The following is a 13,770-nucleotide window of genomic DNA, read 5'->3' as shown; positions in this document are numbered from 1 at the left end:
GCTTTGATGTTGTGATCAAACGAGCATATACTTTGACCAAAACACTCGTAGATATAGACGAGAGTCTAGTATCTATAATGCCTTGGGTCTTGGAACCAAAGAAGCTCATATCATCGGAGACCCATGGGATAGACAATATCAGGGCAAAGATAATGCTATCTACAGCTTGACTTGGGAGATAATTTGTCATGTTTCAAGGCGATACATAGGAAACTATGCAGAAGGTTTATAGATGCCAAATGTCAACAGTGCTACCCAAAGTGTACCTTCATAGTCCCAAAAGGTGAGACTAAATCAGAGCCAAACAATTTTGAACTCGTGCAATGAAGCAGGCTATAGTGATTACCCTAGGAAGGGGGGAGCTGTAAATCTATCAAGCTCAGCTTATGTACCAGGAAATGCCACACCAGTTAGACGCCCTAGAGCTTCTAGCCAATAGACCCCTTCAAAGCAAAAACCATTGAAAGATCATATGGTTGTTGGAAGTTTCCAATTGACCCAGATTCCATCAAAATCTACAGACAAATGCTTATATGAAGATCATCAGGGACAAAAGTTTCAGCTAATCTCCACAAGTCAGAGTCAAAAATCATCAAATCCAATAGTGTCCAAACAGCTACTGAGGGCGAGCTTTTTGAAATGGGGCCTCTAAACCCAAACCAATGGGCCTACCCTCACAAAATGTTCGTAAAGAGGTACGCACACTACTTGGGGCACCACCTTCTTTTGGGAGTGGATAAGGAAACCAATCAAAATAACACTTGCACTCACCCACTCAAGAAACACACTTTGAAAACCCCCTTACTCTATATACACTTTGGACACTTGAACACCATCAACGATTATGAAACCCAATGCCGTGCATCAAAATGAAATATGCAATTTGTGAAATCATCCCCGATCAACTGGTAAGGTGTGGCCTTCTTAACTAGTCTATGTCTTTGCACCTTGTCTAAGTGTTTGGGACACTCACCTGCTTGTAGAAAGAAGATAATGTCTTTTAGCTCCTCTTGACCTTGATATTTGGGTTCATATAGTTTCACACCTCCTACCGCCATTTGAAGCTTTTCATTTGCGAGTAAGTCTGCTTCCTTGTTATGAGTTCTCACAATGTGTTGTACCTATGTTGCTTTAAAACCCTTCATCAAAGCTCTTACACTACTAAGCCACTCAAACAATGTACGATTGTTGCACCTCCAAGTCCCTTGGATTTGCCTGACCACTAGCAAAGAATCACCTTTTATAATAAGTCTTTGTATGCCTAATTCTTTGCATTCTTCTAACCCAAGGGTTAGAGCAGCATACTCAGCCTCATTGTTAGAGTGAACACTGGGTAGAGTGATACCTTTTCTAACCATTACCTCCTTTTGTGGGTTCAAAATGATGATTCCCCCTGGTGCTTTGTCTTGTTGGCGTTGATAAGCTCCGTTAAAGCATAAAGTATGGGCATTATCAATCTCCTTCACTTTGAACTGTTTTGAGCCTTCCTCTCTTTGTAGTCGTGATCCTTCCCTTTCTCTCACATTGTAGGTGAGAATGTCTGCAAGTTCTGCTCTTGTGCTATCTTCTACAAGGAAAGTGTATTCAAATTCTTGGAGTTCAAGCACCCACTTTGCTATTCTAGATGAGAGGCTCATGTGTTGTACTACATATGGTAGATTGTGCTCTAAGGTGAGAAAAACAAATGGCACAGGGAGAAGATACGATCGAAACTTCCTTACCGCAAACAAGATTGCAAAGACCACTTTCTCCATTTCAGTGTATCCCTTCTCGGCCGGAGTCATCACCTTGCTTGCAAAATAGATCGGCCTCATGTATGATGTTTTAGGATCTTTTTGCATCAAAACAACACCAATTGCTTCGAAACCTACACTTGGAGTGACATAGTAGGTCTCCTTTGGATCTGGTGGCATTAGGATTGGGAGAGAGCTAAGAATGCCCTTCACTTCCTCAAAACATTTTGCATGTTCCCTCCCCCATTCAAATGTAGATTGGCTTGCCAACCTATGCAAAGGGGCGATGGCTTCTGCTAGGAGATGGATGAAGCGAGACATGTACCTCACTTTGTGGTTGAAGGTCATTAGCTCCTTAGTTGTTGTTGGTGGAGATAATGACAAAAGGGCCTCTACTTTAGAGGGATCCACTTGAATTCCTTGTGAAGAAACCACATGGCCTAACAAAACCACCTGAGATTCACCAATATGACACTTCTCTGGGTTGAGTTGTCCCCCAAATTGATGGAGCCTCTTAAGCCCCTCTTCAACCTTTTGGCAATGAAGTGATCTACAACTATAAATATAGAAATCATCCATAAAGACTCTTATAGATTTTCCAAAGAATGGCTGAAATACAAATATTGTGAATCTCATGAAGGTGCTAGGAGCATTGGTGAGCCCAAAAGGCATTACTTTGAATGCAAAACATCCCCAAGGTGTGATGAAGGTGGTTTTTGTTTGGTCCTCTTTTGCTATTCTAATTTGAAAATATCATGAATACCCATCACACACAGTGTAGCATTCGTGACCTGCTACTTCATTCAAAATTTCATCTTGGAAAGGGAGAGGGAAGCGGTCCCTCTTTGTCGCAGCGTTGAGGGGTTTGTAATCCACGCAGACCCTCCACTTACCATTCTTCTTGGGAGTGACTACAATAGGTGATACCCATTCGGAGTTGGATACTGGATAGATGAAGCCAGCCTTCAAGAGTCGATTCACTTCTTGTAGGAAAGCCTTTTGTTGCACAGATCCTAGTTGCCTTAACTTTTGAGCCACGGGTTTGGTCCCTGGTTTCAATTCAATTCGATGCTCTATTACATCTACACCTCTTATTTGTGAGTAGTCAGTGATAAAAAAATTGGGATACCTCCTTAACATATTGATGTAGGACCTCTTCTCCTCACAAGTAAGATCTTTTGCAAGCATCTTCTCAAATCCTTCTTCAAGGTGGTGGAATCTTTCATACCCTCATGTGTGATTGTCTATTGGCTTTTCTTCTACAGGAACATCTTGAGTGTTGGCGTTGAATACAATTCCCATTACCTCCAAAGAAGACTCCTCTTCACTGGTTGATGCTTCCTCATCACTTGAGTAAGGACTCTCCTCCTCGCTCTCTTCATCTGCCGTGGTTTCATAGTTGATATCTAGTTGCTTTCTTTCTCGCCAATCATACACCACCGGTTGACCCTTCTTAAGAATCAAATGACCACTTCACCATTTTTGATCTGCATTCACAGCAATGAGCCAAGGTCTCCCTAGGATGATGGGATAGCCCTCCCCCTTAGCTGGCATGACATACATATCCACTCGTGCATCTATGTTACATACAGAGACTTTTACATTTTCAATGATCCCCAAACACTTCACACTTGAGTTGTTGGCTAGCCTAGCTTGACAATTAGAGGACTTTGTAATTTCAAGCCCTAACCTGTTCATTGATTTTTCCGTGATCACACACATTTGAGCTCCACCATCAACATATACATTAGACACCTTTTTACCCCTTATGTAAGCATCCACAATGGGTTCCACATCTTTTTGTAGCTTTGAGGCCACAACCTTAATGGAAAGATTTGCTTTCTTTTTTGGAATTCTTGTACTTACCAACTTTGGCCATTGCCTTCTTACTTTGGCTGATAGGTGTAGAAGTTGAGGCCATGAAATGTTTGGCTTTTGGGTTTGTAAATCCTCCAGGATGTTGTAGGGCTCTAGCTCCTTTCCCAATGGGAAGTCGTTGATACCAATTTCCCTTCGCCTTGATCTTTTCTTCCTGCTACTTTTAGCTTCTTCCATCTTTGACTTCTTCTTCTTGTCCCTTCTGGCTGAATTTATTCCTTCACTTCTCATGTCTTCATCCTTATCATGTGCTCTTGTGCGTTTTTCTGCCGGCATAACATCAAAGTTTAGAGTATGCTCATCTATTACCTCTTCTAGCTTGATGATGTTGACTCCTCTTTCTTCCTCCTCATGTGGGACGGGAGGTATACTTGCTGGTGGTGGTGGTCAACGAAGGATTTGTGCGCCTTGAGCTAGTTCTTGCTGCACAGTGAGAGGAGGCGGTCTGGGGGGATATATGTCTCCCAGAAGTCGCCTTGGATGTGGACAATTGTACATGCCATGGCCCATTTCATTGCAATTCCAACATCCCAACTCTTGAGCTTGTCTTCGTTGATTGCGATTCCCTTCTCTTGGTTGTCGTTGTTGAGGTAGGCCTTGTACTAGATTCAGAGTGAGGTTCTCAAGCTGTTGAGTTAGCCTTTGTAAAACCTCTTGTTGAGAGTTATCTCCTATTTGTGAAGATTGTGCAAGAGGGGCCCTAATTGGTGCTTCCATGGTTTGTGAAGACTCCCTCTCACTCACTTCATTCAAACCCCTTGCTCTATGTTCTTGGAAGTGTAGTTTTCTAAACTTGATGATGGCTACCTCACGTGCTTCTTCGAAGGTGGATGGGAATTTTAGCTCTACTTTAGCCTTTAAAAGTGGATACAAGCCAACCATGAATCTCTCTTTTTTTAGAAAGTTGAGTGCACCACCATGATTTTCTAATGTAGCCTCCCACCTACCCCATAGATTGACAAAGGTTGCTTCATAAGAGGGATAGTCTTCAAGTGATACCTGCTTATGTCCAATAAGACATTTCCATAGTCCTTCAGAAGTATCACCTTGCTGGAACTTGGAGAGGAAGCTTGCTCGCAGTCTCTCCCAATTGGACTTGATTTGGGGTTGCAAGGTCTCATACCATGCTTTAGCTTGTGCTTTTAGAACCAATGGGAAGGCTCGTAGCTTTACTTCCTCTTCATCTCTCCCGGATATGAGATGTGCCATCTCCAAGTTGTCAAGAAACTCTTGCGCATCTTCCCCACTTCTTGCATAGAACGTGGGAAAAGAACTTGACATTTTGTTTAGACTTTTTGAAATTTCTTTTTTTTAAAGAAACTTTTCTCTTACGGGCCGCACAAGATTGTTGACACTATAAATCTGATTACATTAAAATGAAGATGTACACATCCATTGTTAATTCGTACTTTATCATAGGTAGAATAAATGGATTAATTGAAGCATTGATTTCATTGAGGCGAGTGGATCCAAATATCCTCCTTATGATAGATTGAAACCTAAACTTAGTTGCAATGATTATATGAATGGATTGCCGAGCAATAGGCCTAACAGGTTCATTGTTTTGATCGTGATTCATGTGCTACTCCTCGTTGTTGGTTTGAAGACCTCGTTCCTTCATATGGCCCTTGAGCACCCCTTCACCACTCCTTGTTCCTGCCTTTAAAACAAAATGAAAACGTGAACATCAAAAGAAGTTTCATAATTGATGATTGGAAGTATAATTGGATTGGGTGATGCCAGTATTTCTCTAAGTCTTTCTGCACCAAACATAAAAACAATACATTGCTGGAGAAAGACTTTTCTATCTATGTGAACATTTACTCTAATGTGTTGTGCAAAATGAAATGGATAGATGGGAACTCCATTGATCATCACTAAAAAATTTGAAGGTAACTTGGAAATATGTTCCTCAGTGGGGGCACCACTTTATGAGGGCGAGCTTTTTGAAATGGGGCCTCTAAACCCAAACCAATGGGCCTACCCTCACAAAATGTTCGTAAAGAGGTACGCACACTACGTGGGGCACCACCTTCTTTTGGGAGTGGAGAAGGAAACCAATCAAAATAACACTTGCACTCACCCACTCAAGAAACACACTTTGAAAACCCCCTTACTCTATATACACTTTGGACACTTGAACACCATCAACGATTATGCAACCCAATGCCGTGCATCAAAATGAAACATGCAATTTGTGGAATAGCATTTACCTTCTCCCCATAAGAATACCCATAATACATCCAAACTCTTCCTCTCTCAAGCACTCATCAAAAAATCATGCGCACAAGACTTGCCTCTCAAACACACAAGAGAATCACTTACATCAAACTAGCACACTTTGCATAGAGAGCTCATCTCCATCTATGCAATGCCGTGACACAAATAAAATCACCATGAGAGGTAGCCACATGCATATGTAATGAAGCAAAAGAGAGTTGAAGTGAGAAATTTCTTTAGACCAATTGAATAAGTGCGGAGAAACAAACCAATGGTAAATTGAGAATAGAGCACTTACTTGATTTCTCACACACCTTTTAAGGGGAGGACAGACGCTGGCTAACCATCACAAATTGCGACACTTGAAAGTTTTGAAGATGATTTCATGATCATTAACATAACCATGAGAGAGATCATAATGTATTTACAAGTTATTGAGGTGCTACAAATGATTTATTGGGTTGATGGAGTAAGAGATTGTAGAATGGAAAGAGTGGAGAATAGAGTTGCACTTCCTCCAAAGAGGAGGGTTAGGAGGGAGGATGTGACAGAGGGAGATTTGGAGTTTTCTCTACTATTGATCAAGAAACAACATGAAGTTGAAAATATAGGTGTGTGTCCTTGAGTCTCTCCAAGGGGGGCTATTTATAGTTGTGTAGGAGTGGGATTATGCTACACTTAATTAGAGTAAGTGATTAGACCTAATTAAGTGTCCTTTGACCACTCATTGAATATTGGACATAAAAGGGATTATTTATTCACCAAAAATATCATTTTAGACCATGAAGGCTCCATAGGGGTGCATAATGTAGGTGGGCCCCACCATGAGGCCCTACGGGTGGCTCCTGTGGGGTATCTCAACTTGTCTGTCTTGGCATTTAGAAAGCATCTTTAGGTTGGTCCCATCACATGCAAGTGACCTTGAACACTCATTGCTCTTCTAGAAGATGAGTGGGGGAACAATAAGATCTCACCCTCTTGAGTTACTTGATTTACAGTTCCCTTTTGCTGCGAATCTGACAGATTTACACTATTTTGACCATAACTTTTTACCTGTAGCTCGGAATGACATGCTTCAAAATGCAAAATTGACCTTCTCAACATGTTTGATATGAATTTGGACTATTCTTCACACCCATGCACCAAGGAATTAGGTTTGGAAGGTCCACACTAGGCTAGGGAACCTTTTGCTTCCAATTCTTCTTATATGGGCCCTTTGCTTGTATGCATCCAAGGGGAATCATGCTTTTTCAAAAGGCTATGATGCTTAAACAAATAGAGGAGGGCCCAATATTATTTGCTTGTGAAAAGAATATACAATTGGAGTCTTTTTGAAAGGAGAGAAACTATATGTATATTCTTAAGAGATATTGGGCCACCTAGGGGCATAGAAGACTTGTAGAGAGGGACCATAATCTTTGGTAAAGACAAGTGGAGAGTTGATTTCCATGGGAATTTATCTATATGGGGTGGAAGATGGATATATTATTTTTCTACTACTAATTCACAAGAGGTAAGAAAGTTTGGGGGTATATAGTTGGTTATTGTATGCTTATTCTATTTAGAAAGCAAAAAAGAAAAGGGTGGTAATATAAATATATGACTAAGGTGACATTTTTGGGAAGAGTATAATGTATGTGTCGTCACAAAGGTTAAACGAAGAGGGGGAATTTACTCTAGATAACTTAATAGCGTAGAAAAATATATACACATATGAGGAAGAGGATGTTGAGTAGGCTGACAAATGTTGCAAAAAGATGGTTACCATTTTATACAGGAAGCAAACAAGAAGAATGCTGGGGAATCATCTCCACCACCATTGAAGTAAGTTCACAGATCATCATAGCTCAATTCCACGTGATCACAGAAAAAGATATGCCAGAGGACATCATAATGGGAATGCCAATGGCCCAAAAGATGTTAGAGATACAGAATGTAAACATGACGGAGTCATCACAAACAACCAAGAATGAAAACCAAGATTGGTCACCCGCGGACGACAGCACAAGGTACTCAACCATAATTAATGAAAATCTTATTGAAGATGATTCATCTCCATCAATCAGAAGTTTAGAAGAGCTTAAAGAAAATCAGGCAATAGCAAGTGTATATCAAACAGAGCAAAGAGAAACCACAAAAGCTATTGAGCAAAGAATGCCATCAAAGAAGACAACCAGGAAGAAATAGGAAGTCCACAAATCCAGACATTGCCAACTAAATCACTTGAAGAAAGTCAGTGGAACACAAAGTCTCAAGTCATCTTCCATAAAGACACAGCTAGATCAAGATAAGACCTTGATAAAAGAAGGACATAAATCTTCAATAGAACCAATAATGATAATAGCTGTAGTCCTCAGCAGTACAAAAGGAGCAAGTGTAAGATGCAATGCTCTACTAGATAAAGAAGCAAAGTGCAAAATGGTTGCATACCACATTCAAAGAATTCTAGAGATTACTCAAGGCAAGCCAGGTAACAAAAACATCATGGATAAGGCTACAAGCCAAAAAGACATGGTTGCTACCCTTAACATCCAAAATCATGAAGAGCAGGTAAAGTTTCAGGTGAAGCCTTCAAAGGAAATGCTTGTAGATGTCATACTTGGACACCAGTGGGGCTAGACCAACACAAGGCCTACAAATAAGATAAAATGCTAATACTCTCTTTTCCAAGAGGTATCCAACAACAACTACAAGTGCCTTTAATGCTAGATTCCGAGTTGCAAAAGTCACAGGAATCAAATACGAATATTACAGACAAAGGTAAAGCTAAAGTGGAACTCCACCAATTAGCAAAGAAGATATGACATCGTATGCCTCTACATCAAAGAACCCTCATAGATCAGCTTCTTCAAGCAAGTCAGACTTTCAAAACTTAAAGTCAAGTGTTGACCCAATTGAACCCTCTAAGGAGACACCAAGAAAAGAAAAGATATATCAGCCAAAGTAAACGCAAAGAAAAGTCAAGCAAGCGTTCGTTCCACGAAATTTAGTCAAAGTCAATGATCCGGTTTGGATTAAAGACATGAAATCAACACAAAAAGACAAACACATGGGATGGATAGCATCAATATGGAGCTTAAAAGAACAAGAGTACTATAGAGGTAACATACAGATATGGGTACCAAAACCGTAGGTTAGGGCATATGAACTAACTTCAAGTCCCTCCCAAGAAAAAAGGTCCACAAGGTATCAACCTTGACAATATCCTAGGATACCTAAGAAGCAGGTATACAACAAAACAACATCAAAAGATGCTAAAGTCAACCACAACTCTCAAGAGGATACAAAAAAAAGACGGATCTCAAAGAATGTTCCTCTTAGAATAGGATTCTATGCAAGATATACAAAGATTTGGCTACCAGTCAACCACAAGCCAACTGCAACTACACCAGGTCTGCTTGAAGATATCAAGAACTCAACAAGACCTAGAATGAAGCAAAGTCAACAATGGAGATACAAAGGTTATCAAGAGATTTGGATTCCTAAGTCTTCCAATGCTCTGAGTCAAAAGCCAGATGCCGACAGTGAATAAAGGCCTACAACAACATCAAAGACTCCTTACAATAGGTCCAATTGGAGAATCAAATAGATAATGGAGTCCTCACAGTCAAAGAAGGACAACCCAACCAACAAGAATGCAGATTCGAAGATGATAAAACAGGTATGGCAAAAGAAACCTTCAATGCCAACTTGGTCCTTCACTAATACTCTTTTTGAAGATTCAAGATTACTTTTACCTGAAGAAATGTTTGTAGTAGGCACAAGAATGTAAAAAGTCAAGTCGCCGAGGTGCAAAAAACACACTTTGGCATAGTCAGCGTCGGGCTGCTGAGCCATAAAATGAGCAAAGCATTAGTCCCAAAGCTTCAAGTCATATTAAACTTTGTGCTAAGAGTCGTAGTTATTAGGCTTACGCTCAAGCCGGAAGAGTTGAGCATATGTAAGTCATGTCGGTCATGTTGGATGAGAGTCGAAGTCTATTAACTTACAATTGGTGGAGTGTGGTAGAGTCCAACACTCACGCACATTGCACAGTAAGATGAGAGCACATATCCTCGTCAACAAAAACCATTCTTAAAGGGATGCCAGCTTGCAAATCCATGTCATATGCTTTTATAACTACACCATCTTTCTGAAGAACCCCTCAAAATCTTTCTTGCATAGCATATTGTTTTCTATGCATTTATGTTGAGGCATGCTTTTCCATGCATGGGAACCCCCCCATATTTTTTTTCTCTTTTACCAAAAATATTTCCTATTATATAAGTTACTTTTGATTTTTTCTTTCCTTTTTCACTAAAGTTTTAGCCTTTATTAAATAAATAATACTTATGCTAATCAATCACGATGTAGCATAATAAGTAAGCTTTCTTTGTTGATCTCTCTTTTGACCTTATATATTAAATATATATATATTCTAGTATTTTCTAATATATTTTTTTCATGTATATATATTAGTCCACTCTACCAAATATTTTATTCACTAGTTTTCATTTTCAAACCTCAACCCCACTTTCAAATTTCAATAATACCTCCATCTAGATGATTGCCAATATTTTCAACCTTTTAGGTCATGTTTTCATACACATGAAGGAGCTTACACTTGAAGGCAAGAGAGAAGTCCACTCAAAGGGGACCACCAAAAGACTTTTGCAGCCACAAATAATACATTATTTGGCTGAATTTTTCAAGTAAAGAAGAACCCCGATTCTGAAGGAGCGTTCAACATGAAAGATGTAGCTCGCGATCTCAACTTTTAGCTCAATTTTTTTCAGAATTTTTGGAGTTATTAACACGGAGATATGATTTTTGTAGTGGACCCCAGTTTTCTCGTGTAATGGTGACACAGACCATCCCCACTTTTCTTCCTTCTAGAATGGCTATGGTTCTACAAGTCTTCAAGCATGATTACAAGAGACAAGGCTCTTTTAATGAGGTCTTGGCTAGTCTAGAGTAATTCTATCACCATTTTTGGAGGATCCACCCTCATCAACAAATATCCACCTTCGACAACCTCTCTTATAATTTTCTTACCTCTCTCTTCTCTCCCTAATAAGCTTATGTCTATCCAAAGCTAGGCTATTGTAAATATTTCCTATCCTCTACATCCTACCCACATTCTCTCTTCTTCTCTCTCTATTGACTCTGGTATTTTAAATAATGAGGAGACAAGATGGGAGCCACAGTCACATGCACCCCATTTTCCTAGTCACCAAAGTGGGACACTCACCTCAAATAGAAATATTGCTAAATCCTTCCCTCCTTCCCTATATAAGGAGGCCATGAGAGCTCACTTGGGGGGGGGAGAACACACACACACACACACACACACCTATCCATACACACTCTTGTGCTACATGCTTGTAGCATGAACCCTAATCACATAATCACAACACCATCATCATCACCATCACCATGCACAAAAGATGAGCACCACACCTCCACACCACTTGTAATTAAGGATTGAAGGCACAATTTCAAGAAGAAGAAGGGTGGACACACTCATGATATTCCTCGCCATCAACTCCCATCTTTCCATTATGCCTCCTACGATCTTGTTCCCTTCTCATTTTCCTGCCATACGCTACCTATTGTATTCATCTTTTGTAAGCAATCAACACACTCCATGTTGGTGCCATACTTTGTGTCGCTTTGGATACATCTCATTGTGAGTATGGTATATGCTTGTTCCTTGCCATTTTTTTTTTGCTTATGTTAAGGTGTGCGGATTCGCCACCACACACACACACACTCTCTCCCTCTCATATTCCTATCATCTTGCTACTTCCATCTTAAGGTGTGCGGATTCGCCACCTTTTGTATGAGAAGTGAGCATAGTTGCATGTATCCCTGACCTCGTTATCTTCCTTACTACATGCTCGCGTAGCGAGCCCATTCTCACTCACTCACCACTCCTCTCACCTTATTCTCCAACCACCCCATTCCACATTTGGGCGTGGATCTTGAAATTGTTTTCCATGCATGCTTCATTGTGTATATGTATGCGTCCTAGCCGCATATCTTGCTAGGTGGTGCCCCTATTGTGTATTCCCCATGATGAGGTCATTGTGCATAGTCTTGGTGTAGAGGCCACCGGGTCTATTTTTTCACTTCCGCCTGTCATTTGGTGCCCCCACGGAGGAGGGCTCTTGAAACCCTTCAGTTTACAAGACTGAAAACCCTAAACTATTGTGAATGGATGAATGAGTATGAAGGATTTTCTAACTGGACGACAGAAGAAGAAGAGCTCCAAGCACAACTAGACGAACTTCGCATCTCCATCGAAGCTCGAGTGCCAGGCGTAACGGTAATCGATTTGAAGTGGGAGAGTCAACCAACGCGCGAAACCCAGTGGACATACATAGGCCAAGTGCCAAGAAGAAGAAGGAGAAGGTGGAAACCATGTCCGCAACCTACAATCAACCAACAACAACAAAATGGAAGGAGCTCTGCACAATAGAGAATCAACACTATTCTACTTTGAGAATCGGGTAACTCAAGTCACCGAGGTAATTATCATAGTCAGTTTTCAAGTCGCACCTGATGCTGCAGCACAGATTACAGAAGCATTGGCTCACACTCTCACTAGAGAAACTAGGGATCTACTGAGTTTGTTTCAGGAAAGAACACCACCCTCTCCTACAAGCTTGGACAGTGACTAAGCACCTCTAAGCTTCACATGAATCAGTACAACCTACCTCAAGACAGATCACACATACCACCACGTGTACGCTCAATCAAGGTAATATTGGACTTGAAGATTCACTACCAGCATGTCATTGACACCATGCCGGGTGGGGAGCGGTTTTTTGAGGTTCTGGCATCAGATCAGCCATTTGTTTTACCTTTGGTACAAGGCAATGTACCGTTTGAAGTTTTAATCTATGTCCTAGTATAATAGGGTATACACGCCTCCTTGTAAAGAAGAAAAAAATTTTGCAAGTTAAGAAGTGTGTCTTTCTAGCTCTCTCTCCGTAATCATGGCAAGTGTAGCATTTCCAATCTTTACTGGTAAGGTGGGTGAGGATGCTGCAGACTTTCTAGACAACTTGGAAATAGCATGTGTCATCTCTGCAAGAGATGATGATGCTTCGCGCTTACGCATCTTCCCACTTCTAATGAAGGTGGAGGCAAGATCATGGTACAATGCCTTGGCACAAGAAACCAAGAACGGTGGGACCTATTAAGGGCATCCTTTGTCAAGCGTTTTGGAGAGGGCACAACATCAAAGAGACTATGGCAATTGTTGACAGAGTTGAAGCAGGGCAGTATGCTGGAATACGCATCATATGAGTCAAAGTTTGTAGATTTATGGGGGCGATGGGTTGCATCGCTAAGAGAGGATGAGGGGGCACCTGATTTCCTAAAGAAGGATCGGTTTGTGGCTGGGTTATGGCCAACTCTTAAAGAGAAGGTGAAGGAAAGGTTTCCTGCTACGTATGAGCTAGCAGTTGAAGTGGCCCGCCTTAAAGACAAGAAGTTGCGCCTACAAGCCAGGAATATCGATGGAGAGGAAGCCGTTAGGACCCCACCACCTCTAGCACCACCTACAACAGTCGTCCAGAGGATTCAACCACAAGAACCAATTGAAGATCAACAAGACCTGCTCAACCGAATCACCAATCAACTTGAGAATCTCTCAGTCCATTTGATACAACAAGGGCATGCACACAATCGCAACCAAGAGCAAGGGAGAGGACAACGAAGGCAAAACCAAGAATACCACTGCTACAATTGTGGGGAGGATGGTCATGGCATGTACTACTGTCCACAACCAAGGAGGCAGAATTTCAACAGAAGAGCTAGGCAAAACCAGATTTCACCACCAAGAGCAAGACCACCACCACCGAGGGCACCACGACAAGCATCACCCGTGCAAATCTTACAACCACCGATTCAACCACAACCACCACCACCACCACCACCACCACCACAACCT

The sequence above is a fragment of the Adiantum capillus-veneris genome, chromosome 28 (genome assembly GCF_014529385.1).
Source record: "Adiantum capillus-veneris isolate H3 chromosome 28, ASM1452938v2, whole genome shotgun sequence".
NCBI classification, from domain to species: Eukaryota; Viridiplantae; Streptophyta; class Polypodiopsida; order Polypodiales; family Pteridaceae; genus Adiantum; species Adiantum capillus-veneris.
The sequence above is the reverse complement of the archived record's forward strand: the minus strand, read 5'-3'. Positions refer to the sequence as shown.